General features: G+C 41.1%; 1 pseudogene; it reads left to right on the forward strand.

The window, feature by feature from the left end:
• The first annotated feature begins 7,668 nt into the window (after positions 1-7,668).
• On the forward strand, positions 7,669-9,155 carry LOC114199262 (aspartate--tRNA ligase, cytoplasmic pseudogene; annotated as a pseudogene).
• The last annotated feature ends 3,174 nt before the right edge of the window (positions 9,156-12,329 follow it).

The raw sequence follows: 12,329 nt of genomic DNA on the forward strand, positions 1-12,329 counted from the left end.
GAGCACTAAACGAGAAAAATATGCAGCCAAGAATACTATATCCAGCTAGGCTGTCATTGAAAATAGAAAGAGATAAAAAGCTTCCAGAACAAACAAAAACTAAAGGAATTTGCAAACACGAAACCAGCCCTCCAAGAAATATTGAAAGGGGTCCTCTAAGCAAAGAGAGAGCCTAAAAGCAGCAAAGATCAGAAAGGAACACAGACAACATACAGTCACAGTCACCTTACAGGCAATACAATGGCACTAAATTCATACCTTTCAATAGTTACCCTGAATGTAAATGGGCTCAATGCCCCAATCAAAAGACACAGGCTATCAGATTGGATTAAAAAACAAGACCCATCCATATGCTGTCTGCAAGAGACTCATTTGAGACCCAAAGACACCCCCACATTGAAAGTGAGGGGGTGGAAAACCATTTACCATGCTAATGGACACCAAAAGAAAGCTGGGGTGGCAATCCTTATATCAGACAAACTAGATTTTAAAACAAAGACTGTAATAAGAGATGAGGAAGGACACTATATCCTACTTAAAGGGTCTATCCAACAAGAAGATCTAACAATTGTAAATATCTATGCCCCGAACATGGGAGCAGCCAATTATATAAGGCAATTAATAACAAAAGCAAAGAAACACATTAACAACAATACAATAATAGTGGGGGACTTTAACACCCCCCTGACTGAAATGGACAGATCATCTAAGCAAAAGATCAACAAGGATATAAAGACTTTAAATGACACACTGGACCAAATGGACTTCACAGACATATTCAGAACATTCCATCCCAAAGCAACGGAATACACATTCTTCTCTAGTGCCCATGGAACATTCTCCAGAATTGATCACATCCTAGGTCACAAATCAGGTCTCAATCGGTACCAAAAGATTGGGATCATTCCCTGCATATTTTCAGACCACAATGCTTTGAAACTAGAACTCAATCACAAGAGGAAAGTCGGAAAGAACTCAAATACATGGAGGCTAAAGAGCATCCTACTAAAGAATGAATGGGTCAACCAGGAAATTAAAGAAGAATTAAAAAAATTCATGGAAACCAATGAAAATGAAAACACAACTGTCCAAAATCTTTGGGCTACAGCAAAGGCAGTCCTGAGAGGAAAGTATATAGCAATACAAGCCTTTCTCAAGAAACAAGAAAGGTCTCAAATACCCAATCTAACCCTACACCTAAAGGAGCTGGAGAAAGAACAGCAAATAAAGCCTAAACCCAGCAGGAGAAGAGAAATCATAAAGATCAGAGCAGAAATCAATGAAATAGAAACCAAAAGAACAGTAAAACAGATCAACGAAACTAGGAGCTGGTTCTTTGAAAGAATTAACAAGATTGATAAACCCCTGGCCAGACTGATCAAAAACAAAAGAGAAAGGACCCAAATCAACAAAATCATGAATGAAAGAGGAGAGATCACAACCAACACCAAAGAAATACAAACAATTATAAGAACATATTATGAGCAACTCTATGCCAGCAAATTAGATAACCTGGAAGAAATGGGTGCATTCCTAGAGATGGATCAACTACCAAAACTGAACCAGGAAGAAATAGAAAACCTGAACAGACCTATAACCACTAAGGAAATTGAAGCAGTCATCAAAAATCTCCCAACAAACAAAAGCCCAGGGCCAGATGGCTTCCCAGGGGAATTCTATCAGACATTTAAAGAAGAATTAATACCTATTCTCCTGAAACTGTTCCAAAAAAGAGAAATGGAAGGAACACTTCCAAATTCATTTTATGAGGCCACCATTACCTTGATCCCAAAACCAGACACAGATCCCATCAAAAAGGAGAATTACAGACCAATATCCTTGATGAACATGGATGCAAAAATTCTCACCAAAATACTAGCCAATAGGATCCAACAGTACATTAAAAGGATTATTCACCACGACCAAGTGGGATTTATCCCTGGGCTGCAAGGCTGGTTCAACATCCGCAAATCAATCAACGTGATACAATACATTAACAAAAGAAAGAACAAGAATCATATGATCCTCTCAATAGATGCAGAAAAAGCATTTGACAAAGTACAGCATCCTTTCTTGATCAAAACTCTTCAGAGTATAGGGATAGAGGGTACATACCTCAATATCATAAAAGCCATCTATGAAAAACCTACAGCGAATATCATTCTCAATGGGGAAAAGCTGAGAGCTTTTCCCCTAAGGTCAGGAACGCGGCAGGGATGTCCACTCTCACCACTGCTATTCAACATAGTATTAGAAGTCCTAGCCACAGCAATCAGACAACAAAAAGAAATCAAAAGCATCCAAATTGGCAACGAGGAAGTCAAACTCTCACTCTTTGCAGATGATATGATACTGTATGTGGAAAACCCAAAAGACTCCACCCCAAAACTGCTAGAACTCATACAGGAATTCAGTCAAGTAGCAGGCTATAAAATCAATGCACAGAAATCAGTGGCATTCCTATACACCAACAACAAGACAGAAGAGAGACAAATCAAGGAGTCGATCCCATTCACAATTGCACCCAAAACCATAAGATACCTAGGAATAAATTTAACCAAAGAGACAAAGGATCTGTACTCAGAAAACTATAAAATACTCAGGAAAGAAATTGAAGAAGACACAAAGAAATGGAAAAACATTCCATGCTCATGGATTGGAAGAACGAACATTGTGAAGATGTCAATGCTACCTAGAGCAATCTACACATTCAATGCAATCCCCATCAAAATACCATCCCCTTTTTTCAAAGAAATGGAACAAATAATCCTAAAATTTGTATGGAACCAGAAGAGACCCCGAATAGCCAGAGGAATATTGAAAAAGAAAAGCAAAGCTGGCGGCATCACAATTCCGGACTTCAGCTCTATTACAAAGCTGTCATCATCAAGACAGTATGGTACTGGCACAAAAACAGACACATCGATCAATGGAACAGAATCGAGAGCCCAGAAATGGACCCTCAACTCTATGGTCAACTTATCTTTGACAAAGCAGGAAAGAATGTCCAGTGGAAAAAAGACAGTCTCTTCAGCAAATGGTGTTGGGAAAATTGGACAGCCACATGCAGAAGAATGAAACTGGACCATTTCCTTACACCACACACAAAAATAGACTCCAAATGGTTGAAAGACCTAAACGTGAGACAGGAGTCCATCCAAATCCTAAAGGAGAACACAGGTAGCAACCTCTTCGACCTCAGCCACAGCAACTTCTTCCTAGAAACCTCACCAAAGGCACAGGAAGCCAGGGCAAAAATGAACTATTGGGATTTCATCAAGATAAAAAGCTTTTGCACAGCAAAAGAAACAGTCCACAAAACCAAAAGACAACCGACAGAATGGGAGAAAATATTTGCAAATGATGCATCAGATAAACGGCTAGTATCCAAAATCTATAAAGAACTTATCAAACTCAACACCCAAAGAACAAATAATCCAATCAAGAAATGGGCAGAATACATGCACAGACATTTTTCCAAAGAAGACATCCAAATGGCCAACAGACACATGAAAAAGTGTTCAACATCGCTTGGCATCAGGGAAATCCAAATCAAAACCTCTATGAGATACCACCTCACACCCGTCAGAATGGCTAAAATTAACAAGTCAGGGAACGACAGATGTTGGCGGGGATGTGGAGAAAGGGGAACCCTCCTACACTGTTGGTGGGAATGCAAGCTGTTGCAACGCCTCTGGAAAACAGTATGGAGGTTCCTCAAACAGTTGAAATTAGAGCTACCGTTCGATCCAGCAATTGCACTGCTGGGTATTTACCCCAAAGATACAAATGTAGGGACCCGAAGGGGTACGTGCACCCCAATGTTTATAGCAGCAATGTCCACAATAGCCAAACGGTGGAAAGAGCCAAGATGTCCATCGACAGATGAATGGATAAAGAAGAAGTGGTATATATACACAATGGAATATTATGCAGCCATCCAAAGGAATGAGATCTTGCCATTTGCAACGACGTGGATGGAACTGGAGGGTGTTATGCTGAGTGAAATAAGTCAATCAGAGAAAGACATGTATCATATGACCTCACTGATATGAGGAATTCTTAATCTCAGGAACAAACTGAGGGTTGCTGGAGTGGTCGGGGGTGGGAGGGATGGGGTGGCTGGGTGATGGACATTGGGGAAGATATGTGCTACAGTGAGCGCTGTGAATTGTGCAAGACTGTTGAATCACAGATCTGTACTTCTGAAACAAATAACGCAACATATTTTAAGAAAAAAGAAGATTGCAGGAGAGGAAGAATGAAGGGGAGTAAGTCAGAGGGGGAAACGAACCAGGAGAGATGATGGACTCTGAAAAACAAACTGAGGGTTCTAGAGGGGAGGCCATGGGGGGATGGGTTAGCCTGGTGATGGGTATTAAAGAGGGCACATTCTGCATGGAGCACTGGGTGTTATGAACAAACAATGAATCATGGAACACTACATCAAAACAAATTATGTAATATATGGTGATTAACATAACAATAAAAAATGAAAAAAAAAAACCCTCCATGGCTTCCTATAATACTAGTTTATTTCTCATTTACTTAAAATCTCAACTGGATATTCCTGATCATCACCAATAGCAGGCTCCAACTCACAGAGGTATTTGGAGACCAGACTAATAGAGAGCTCACCATCTTCAACAAGTCTTCCAAGTTTGCCCTAGGCACCCACATCCCACCCAGAGAAGATAGAAAGAAAGAAATCAGAGAAAACACATCCCATCTGTATTAGTCTTCTAGGGATGTCATAACTAACTATCACAGGCTGGATGGCTTAAACAACAGTTTTTTTCTTATAGCTCTGGAGACTGGAAATCCAAGATCAAGGTGTTAACAGGGTTGATTTCTTCTGAGGCTTCTTTCCTTGGCTTGGAGGCAGCCATGTTCTCCCTGTACCTTCATATGGTCATCTCTCTATGTGTCTGTGTCCTACGTTATCCCTCTTATAAGGACAGCAGTCATTTTTGATTAAAGTCTAGCCTTTCACCTCATTTAACCTTAATTACCTTCCAAAAGGCTCTTATCTCTAAATACAGTTACATTCTGAGGTACTGAGCATTAAGACTTCAACAGAAGAATTTTAGAGGGAGACAGTTCAGTTCATAACATATTATGAATCACATTAGACTAAGAAATGGTCTTGGTCAAAGTAACTGACCAAAGCCCATCACAGAGCCCCACCTGGAAGGAAGGGCAGTGGGGAAGTGCACTGTGTGCCTGACGGTGCTTCCCAGCAACTGCTCTCCACAATGGCCCAGGAAGCATGAGTCATAGGTGGACCACTAGCCAGCTCTTCCACAGCAGGAATGCTCTCCTGGGGGTCTCCTTCTCCTAACTGCCCCAAACATCATATTCAGATTGTCCAGCACAGGGAACCAAAGCTCCAGAGGATTCTCATAGAATGCTAAAGTCAGTCAGTTCACTGCATGCACTTCTACACTTATGTGATGAAGATGACAGTTTTTTTGCATTGCATACCTAATGCAGATTAGACTTTTTAAATTCTTAGTTACACACTGAGATAGTAATTACTATACTCACTGCCATCATCCAAAAAGAGTAAATGGTGTAGCTTAAAGGGAGAGAGAGATGGGAGAGCTAGGGATGCTGAAAAAGACCATCCATAATCCATAGTCAGTGCAAGAATGTTTCAGGTGCCTGTCATAATCTTAATCCTTATATTCCAAACCCTCAAAAATGTCATCCCTCACAGAATTCTGACTTTCCAGATGTCTATACAACACTAGCTGATGTCAAGATCCATCCTGATGAATCACAGCTTAACTATCAGTTGATAGGCCTCAGATATCTACAAGCTCCTATTCAAGCTAACAGCTAATAAATGGAGACTTTTGGAAGTTATACAATATATTCAAATGCATATATTGCATTCGTAAATGTAACAAAGCAAGCAGAGATTTCATCTTTCTACATGAACATTTTCCTTATTTTAGGGCATTACATTTCTACCCAAGGATTCCCTCAAATGCTGTAAATGTTGTGTCCTCTTGGACTATAATACTCCAACCATCCATATTATATCCTGAGCCATCACTGTTGTTTTGGGTTTTTTTTTGGTGGGGGGGAGGGCTGCCCTTTCTTTTGAATGTCTTCAAGCTTGTCAAGCTCTAAGCTTCCCAAATAAAATTCATTTTAACTTCTCTGATCCCAAAGATTTCCATTATTGAATTCTAATAAAATTGTTGCATTCCAAAAAGTATCTGGAACAGTAATTCTGAAATGAAATTGTGGGACTCTGGGAAAGTTTGTATTTTTCACAAAACAGACCCTTGAGGAAAGGGTAGGGGATTCATCAAAATCTTGGGTGCAGGAGGGGCAAAGACAACATGTACAATTTGAAAATGCTCTTAACTGAGAATGGACACCCAAGAACAACCAACATAAAAGTATGTTCCTTAGTTCATCTGTCTCCTTTCCACATGAAAAATGGGGAATGCCTTCACAGGTGGCCTTCTTTCTCCAGGGAGGGGGCAGTATTTCCCTCAATGCAGAGTGGTCTTCCCTGCCCATTTACAATGGGTTTAGCTGGAACTCATCACCACCAAGCTGCCAAATCACTTTCCCCAGTCACCCTGTTACTGCACGATGGGCTCATGAACAAAGTGGCCATTGGGGCCGGGATGGAAGTTATGCATGGTCTCAGCAACATGGACCTGTACTCGCCAAGGCTGATCTGGCTATGGCCACTGCTGAGCACCCAATCTTCTAACAACAGAGACTAACCCTGAGTCCCTCGTATGGCACAATTACCCGGGGTAATCTGCTAACTACTTGCTGGTAGGTTAATCACATTAGATTGCTCCTCTGGTGGAAGGGGCATTATTTATTGGAATAAACACTCACTCTGATATAGATTTGCCTTCCTTGCACGAAATGTATCTGTCCAAATACCTTATCTAATGTCATGGTATTCCACATAATATTGCTTCTGATCAAAGAATTCTCACAGCAAATGAAGTGTGTCAGTAGGCCAGTCCTCATGGAATTCACTTGTCTCACCATGTTCTCCATCAGCCTGAAGCAGCTGGCTTATTAGAAAGGTAAAATGACCTTTTGAAGACTCAGTTACCATGTTAGCTGGGTAGCAGTACTTGCAGGGCTGGGGCCAGGTTTTCCAGAATTCTGGCTACATATGCTCTGAATCAGTGTCCAATATATAGTACTGTTTCTCCCATAACCAGGATTCATGGATCCAGGAATTAAGGGGTGGAAATTGGAGTATTATTGTTCACTATTACATCTAGCGATTCACCAGCAAAATTTTTGCTTCCTGTTTCTGTGACCTTATGTCCTGCTGGCCTAGAGATCTTAATTACGTAGGGAGAAATGCTTCCACCAGGAGACACAACAACGATCCCATTGCACTGGAAGTTAAGACTGCCACCCAGCCACTGTAAGCTTCTTATGTCTCTGATTCAACAGGAAAAGAAAGTAGTTACTTGTGCTGGCTGGGGTGATTGATCCTAGCTAATACAGACTCTGATGTTTGGCTTCAGCCATTGGGTGAAAACCGGTGTCATTTACCACAGGAGGCACAAGTCTAGACAGAAGTTGGAATGGAATTAAGAATTCTCTCTTGAGGCCTGCCCTACCGAAGCCTGCGAGGGAGGGTGGTGACAGTTGCCCGGTCCCATTGTCCCAATGCCCAGCGCCAGCACCAGCTGCAAGAGTAAGAAGAAGCCGCAGGAGATCATGGATGTGGCAGAAGATTATGCTAAAGAAAGATATGGAGTATCTTCAATGATACCATCACAAGAAAAACCAGATCATGTTTTGGTTCGGATTAGTGACTTGACAGTACACAAAGCTGAAGAATTTGTTTGGGTGCGTGCAAGAGTTCATACAAGTACACCTAAAGGTAAGTAGTGTTTCTTAGTCCTACATCAGCAACAGTTTAATGTCCAGGCGCTCGTGGCGGTGGGAGACCATGCAAGCAAGCAGATGGTTAAATTTGCTGCCAACATTAACAAAGAGAGCATCGTAGATGTAGAAGGTGTAGTGAGAAAAGTGAATCAGAAAATTGGAAGCTGTACACGGCCAGACGCAGTTACATGTTCAAAAGATTTATATGATCAGTTTGAACCCTTCCTGCCCCTGCCGCTGGATGATGCTGTTCGGCCTGAAGCGGAAGGAGAAGAGGAAGGAAGAGCTACTGTTAAGTAGGATACAGGATTAGACAACAGAGTCATTGATCTTAGGACATCAGCTAGTCAGGCCGTCTTCCGTCTCCAGTCTGGCATCCGCCATCTTTTCTGAGAGAGTTTAATTAACAAGGATTTTGTGGAGATCCAAACTCCTAAAATTATCTCAGTTGCCAGTGAAGGAAGAGCCAATGTATTTACTGTGTCATATTTTAAAAATAATGCGTACCTGGCCCAGTCCCCACAGCTGTACAAGCAAATGTGTATTTGTGCTGATTTTGAGAAGGTTTTCTGTATTGGACCAGTATTCAGAGCTGAAGACTCGAATACCCACAGACATCTAACTGAATTTGTTGGTTTGGACATTGAAACGGCTTTTAATTACCATTACCATGACGTTGTGGAAGAAATTTGCTGGCACCTTAGTAAAGATATTCAAAGGACTCCAAGAAAGGTTTCAACCGAAATTCAGACAATAAATAAAACAATTCCTGTGTGAGTCATTCAAATTTTTGGAGCCAACTTTAAGACTCAAGTATTGTGAAGTATTGACTATGCTTAGGGAAGCTGGAATCGAAATGGGAGATTAAGAAGATCTGAGTACACCCAATGAAAACTGTTGGGTCGTTTGGTAAAAGAAAGGTATGATACAGACTTTTATATTCTTGATAAATATCCTGTAAGGCTGTAAGACCTTTTTATACCATGCCTGACCCAAGAAATCCTAAGTTTCTAACTTAGGATTTGTTCATGAGAAGAGAAGAAATACTATCAGGAACTCAAAGAATACATGATCCTCAGCTGCTAACAGAGCGATCCCTACATCATGGAATTGATTTGGAGAAAATTAAGGCATACATTGATTCCTTCCGCTTTGGAGCCCCTTCTCATGCCAGCAGAGGCATTGGGTTGGAATGAGTGACAATGTTTTTTTGGGGCTTGCACAATGTTCATGAGACCTCAATGTTCCCCGGTGATCCCAAATGACTCCCTCCTTAAAGAAAGCCATGCTTTTTAAATTCTTTCCAGTAACCGGCTATTGACCAGGCTATCCCTTAGCTACTTAAAATATACAGTGTAGTAAATGTTTTATCTAAAGTGCCACAATTACTTTGGATTAATTCACTATAGGTTACTTTAAAAGAGAGGATTTTTATAACTTTGGACATGCTTCAGTAGGAAATGATTGAACATTTTAATAATAATTCATATGGTTATGTTAAAAATTCATATTGCATTACTACAATAGATGTTAACAATTTTAAACAGTTCAAAAAAAAAAAAAAAAAGAAAGAAAGAAAGAACTCTCTCTCGGACATGTTATAACCCAGAAGAAATATCAAGTGTGGATGTGTGTTTGGAGTCCACAGATCAAGCTTCTAGATACAGTTCTGCAAGTCACTGACATACAGATGATTTTGAAAGCTGTGGGACTGGATGGGATCATGTAAGGAAAGAAAGATAGTAAGGATTACCCAGAACTAAGCCCCAGGACTCCAACATTCTGAGATAGAGGAAAGGAGGAGAAGGAGCCAGAGAAAGATAAAGAAACAGCAGGTATTATTGCAGAAAGAAAATGAAAGAAGTGTGGGACGTAGAAGTCGAAAGGGGAAAGAATTTTAGGAAGTAAAACTGTCACCCAAAGATGGATTCAGATAAGGAAAGAGAAGTGACTTGTAACTGGAGGACAAATTGGAGAACATTGCACACCTTGACAGGTGTGGGCTTAGCAGAGTGGTGGAGGCAGAAGATGAATTGGAGTGTATTAATTATTTCTTGCTGTGTAACGTACTGCCACAAATTGATCATTAAAACAATGCACATTTATTATCTCACAGTTTCCATGGTTTAGGAGTTGGTAGAGGCTGGCTGGGTTTTCTGCCCAGTGTCTCACCAAGTTGCATTCAGATGTCAGCCAGGGCTGTAACCTCATCCAGAGCTTAGTTCCTCTTCCAAACTCAAGGCTTGTAGGTAGAATTGCATTTCTTGCAATTGTAGGTCTGAGACTCAACTCCTAGAGTCTGCCCACTGTTCCCTACCATGCTGCATTCTTCACAACATGGACTTTGCTTCTTCTAGGCCAGCAGAAGATTCTGGCTTTGAATCTCTGACTTCAAGAAAGGCCCAGTCCTCCTTTACAGACCGCTCTTATTGGCCCAGACCCACCCTGAATAATCTTACCTTTTAATTAATTCGAAATCAATTGATTAGTGACCCAATCACAGGAGTGAAATACCACCATATTCACAGTTCCACCTACACTCGCAGGAAGGAACTATGAGGGTGTGTGCACCATGGGGTGGAATTTTGCTGGGCCATATTAGAACTCTGCCTAGGACAAAGAAGGATTGAGAGGTTTGGAAGACACTGATTTAATAAACTGATGATACCTCTGCTCCATCCTGAGTACCTTCCTTACCAAGCACCCAACCCTCATTATTGCTGATCTCTAGAACAACCCTATGGGGCAGGTCCTGTTGTTAGTCCCATTTTACAAATGAGGAATTTGGGATTCAGAGGATTTGATGACTTCCCAAGGTCATGCTACTATAAGAACATCAGGGTTCAAATTACATCCATCCTCCACCAAAGTTCCCTTGTATGGTGTTGTCTTATTGAAAACAGTTATTAATAAGGATAATGAAGTAAGTCTATGGCCAGGGCTCTTTAGGAATACAGTCACAAGTGACATGTAAGATCCTCCACATTCAAATATTGGCCTCAACTTTGCTCCACCCTCCTTCTTTGGTCCCCTCTTCATCCTTCACGGCTGTACCTCTCAGTTCTTCAACTCCTGCCACATCTCTGGGATCAGCCTCTCTTTGTCACCTCCCCACTAGCCTAGGCCCTCTCTCTCACACATGGGTTACTATGACAGCCATGAAAAGATTTCCCCTTTTTAAAAGGTCTTTTTAAAACCCAGCTGGACCAAAGAATCTTCTCTGAATACCATTTGGATTCCTTTTCCATCCTATCCAACATGCTTGCTCTGTCTGCCTCCAGAGCTACCATTCCTTCCTGCCTGGCTGCTCTGGGACATGTTTTATGCCTCAACCACCCACAGCCTTTGACCAGGTACCATTCCAGAACCTGAATAGAGTAATTGTTAGTTGACCAGACAAACTAAGGGGAGCTAAATCATTCTGAGAAGAATCTGTAAATGCTTGTGCTCAAGCTTCCAGGGCCAATGTAAATTCAGATCTGGGACCTCTGTCCCCCCCATTATGGCTCCATTCTGAGACTGCATTGAGAATGTTCTTTGCTCTTCTTCCCCATGAAGCCCCTTCATTTGAACCAGCTCAAGGGGGAATAAACACCTACTCCAGGTCTCCCAACACCCAGAAAGAGGACTCATGCTTAATTGTTAGCTCAAAACTAAACCTCTCTTGACTAAACCTCTCTTGATGGGGTAAGGAGAAATGGGGGGATATTGTTTAATAGGCACAGAGTTTCAGTATGGGGAGATAAAAAAGTCCTGGAGATGGATGGTAGTAATGGTTTCACAACAATATGAATGTATTTAATGCACTGACCTATACATTTAAAAATGGTTAAAATGATAAATTTTATGTTATGTATATTTTACACAGTTTATAAACAAACAAACAAACAAACAAACAAATGTTAATCCTTGCTTTTTACATCCTTTCTCAACCAGCCCCTTCCTATCCTGTGCCATTCCTTACCACTTGCTCACAGTGGCCCTCTCATCCCTGGCCTCCCCTCTAAACCTATGGGCCTTCAAGCCTTTTCTTCTGCTCCTTCATCCACCTTGAAGCCAGACACATTCTACTCTAATCACTAACATAGTCTTTAAGGCTCAGTTTAAGACATTTATTCCATGACACCCTCCTAAGCTGTTCCACCTTGAATAGTGACTTCCCTTACTTAGAATTATTACCTTAGCCTTCATGCAGAGCCTCTTTTACACTATCACACACTTTCTTCTGTCTCATCTTGGATTTACAGGTTCCACGCATATCTGTGTGTACGAGAAAACACTACAGTAAGAGTGTAAGCTTGCTGAGGGCAAGGATTTATTCCTGAATAATCTGCCAATACCCACTCACTGAAGGTTTGCATATGGCTCACTCTGAGGAAACCCAAAAAAACATGACCATGGTCTCAGCACTCAAGGAACTTAATAAAATTATTGTGATA

This window comes from Eumetopias jubatus, unplaced genomic scaffold, assembly GCF_037043125.1.
Source record: "Eumetopias jubatus isolate StellerSeaLion01/CBP00866 unplaced genomic scaffold, mEumJub1_p1.0 scaffold_6, whole genome shotgun sequence".
Taxonomy (NCBI): Eukaryota; Metazoa; Chordata; class Mammalia; order Carnivora; family Otariidae; genus Eumetopias; species Eumetopias jubatus.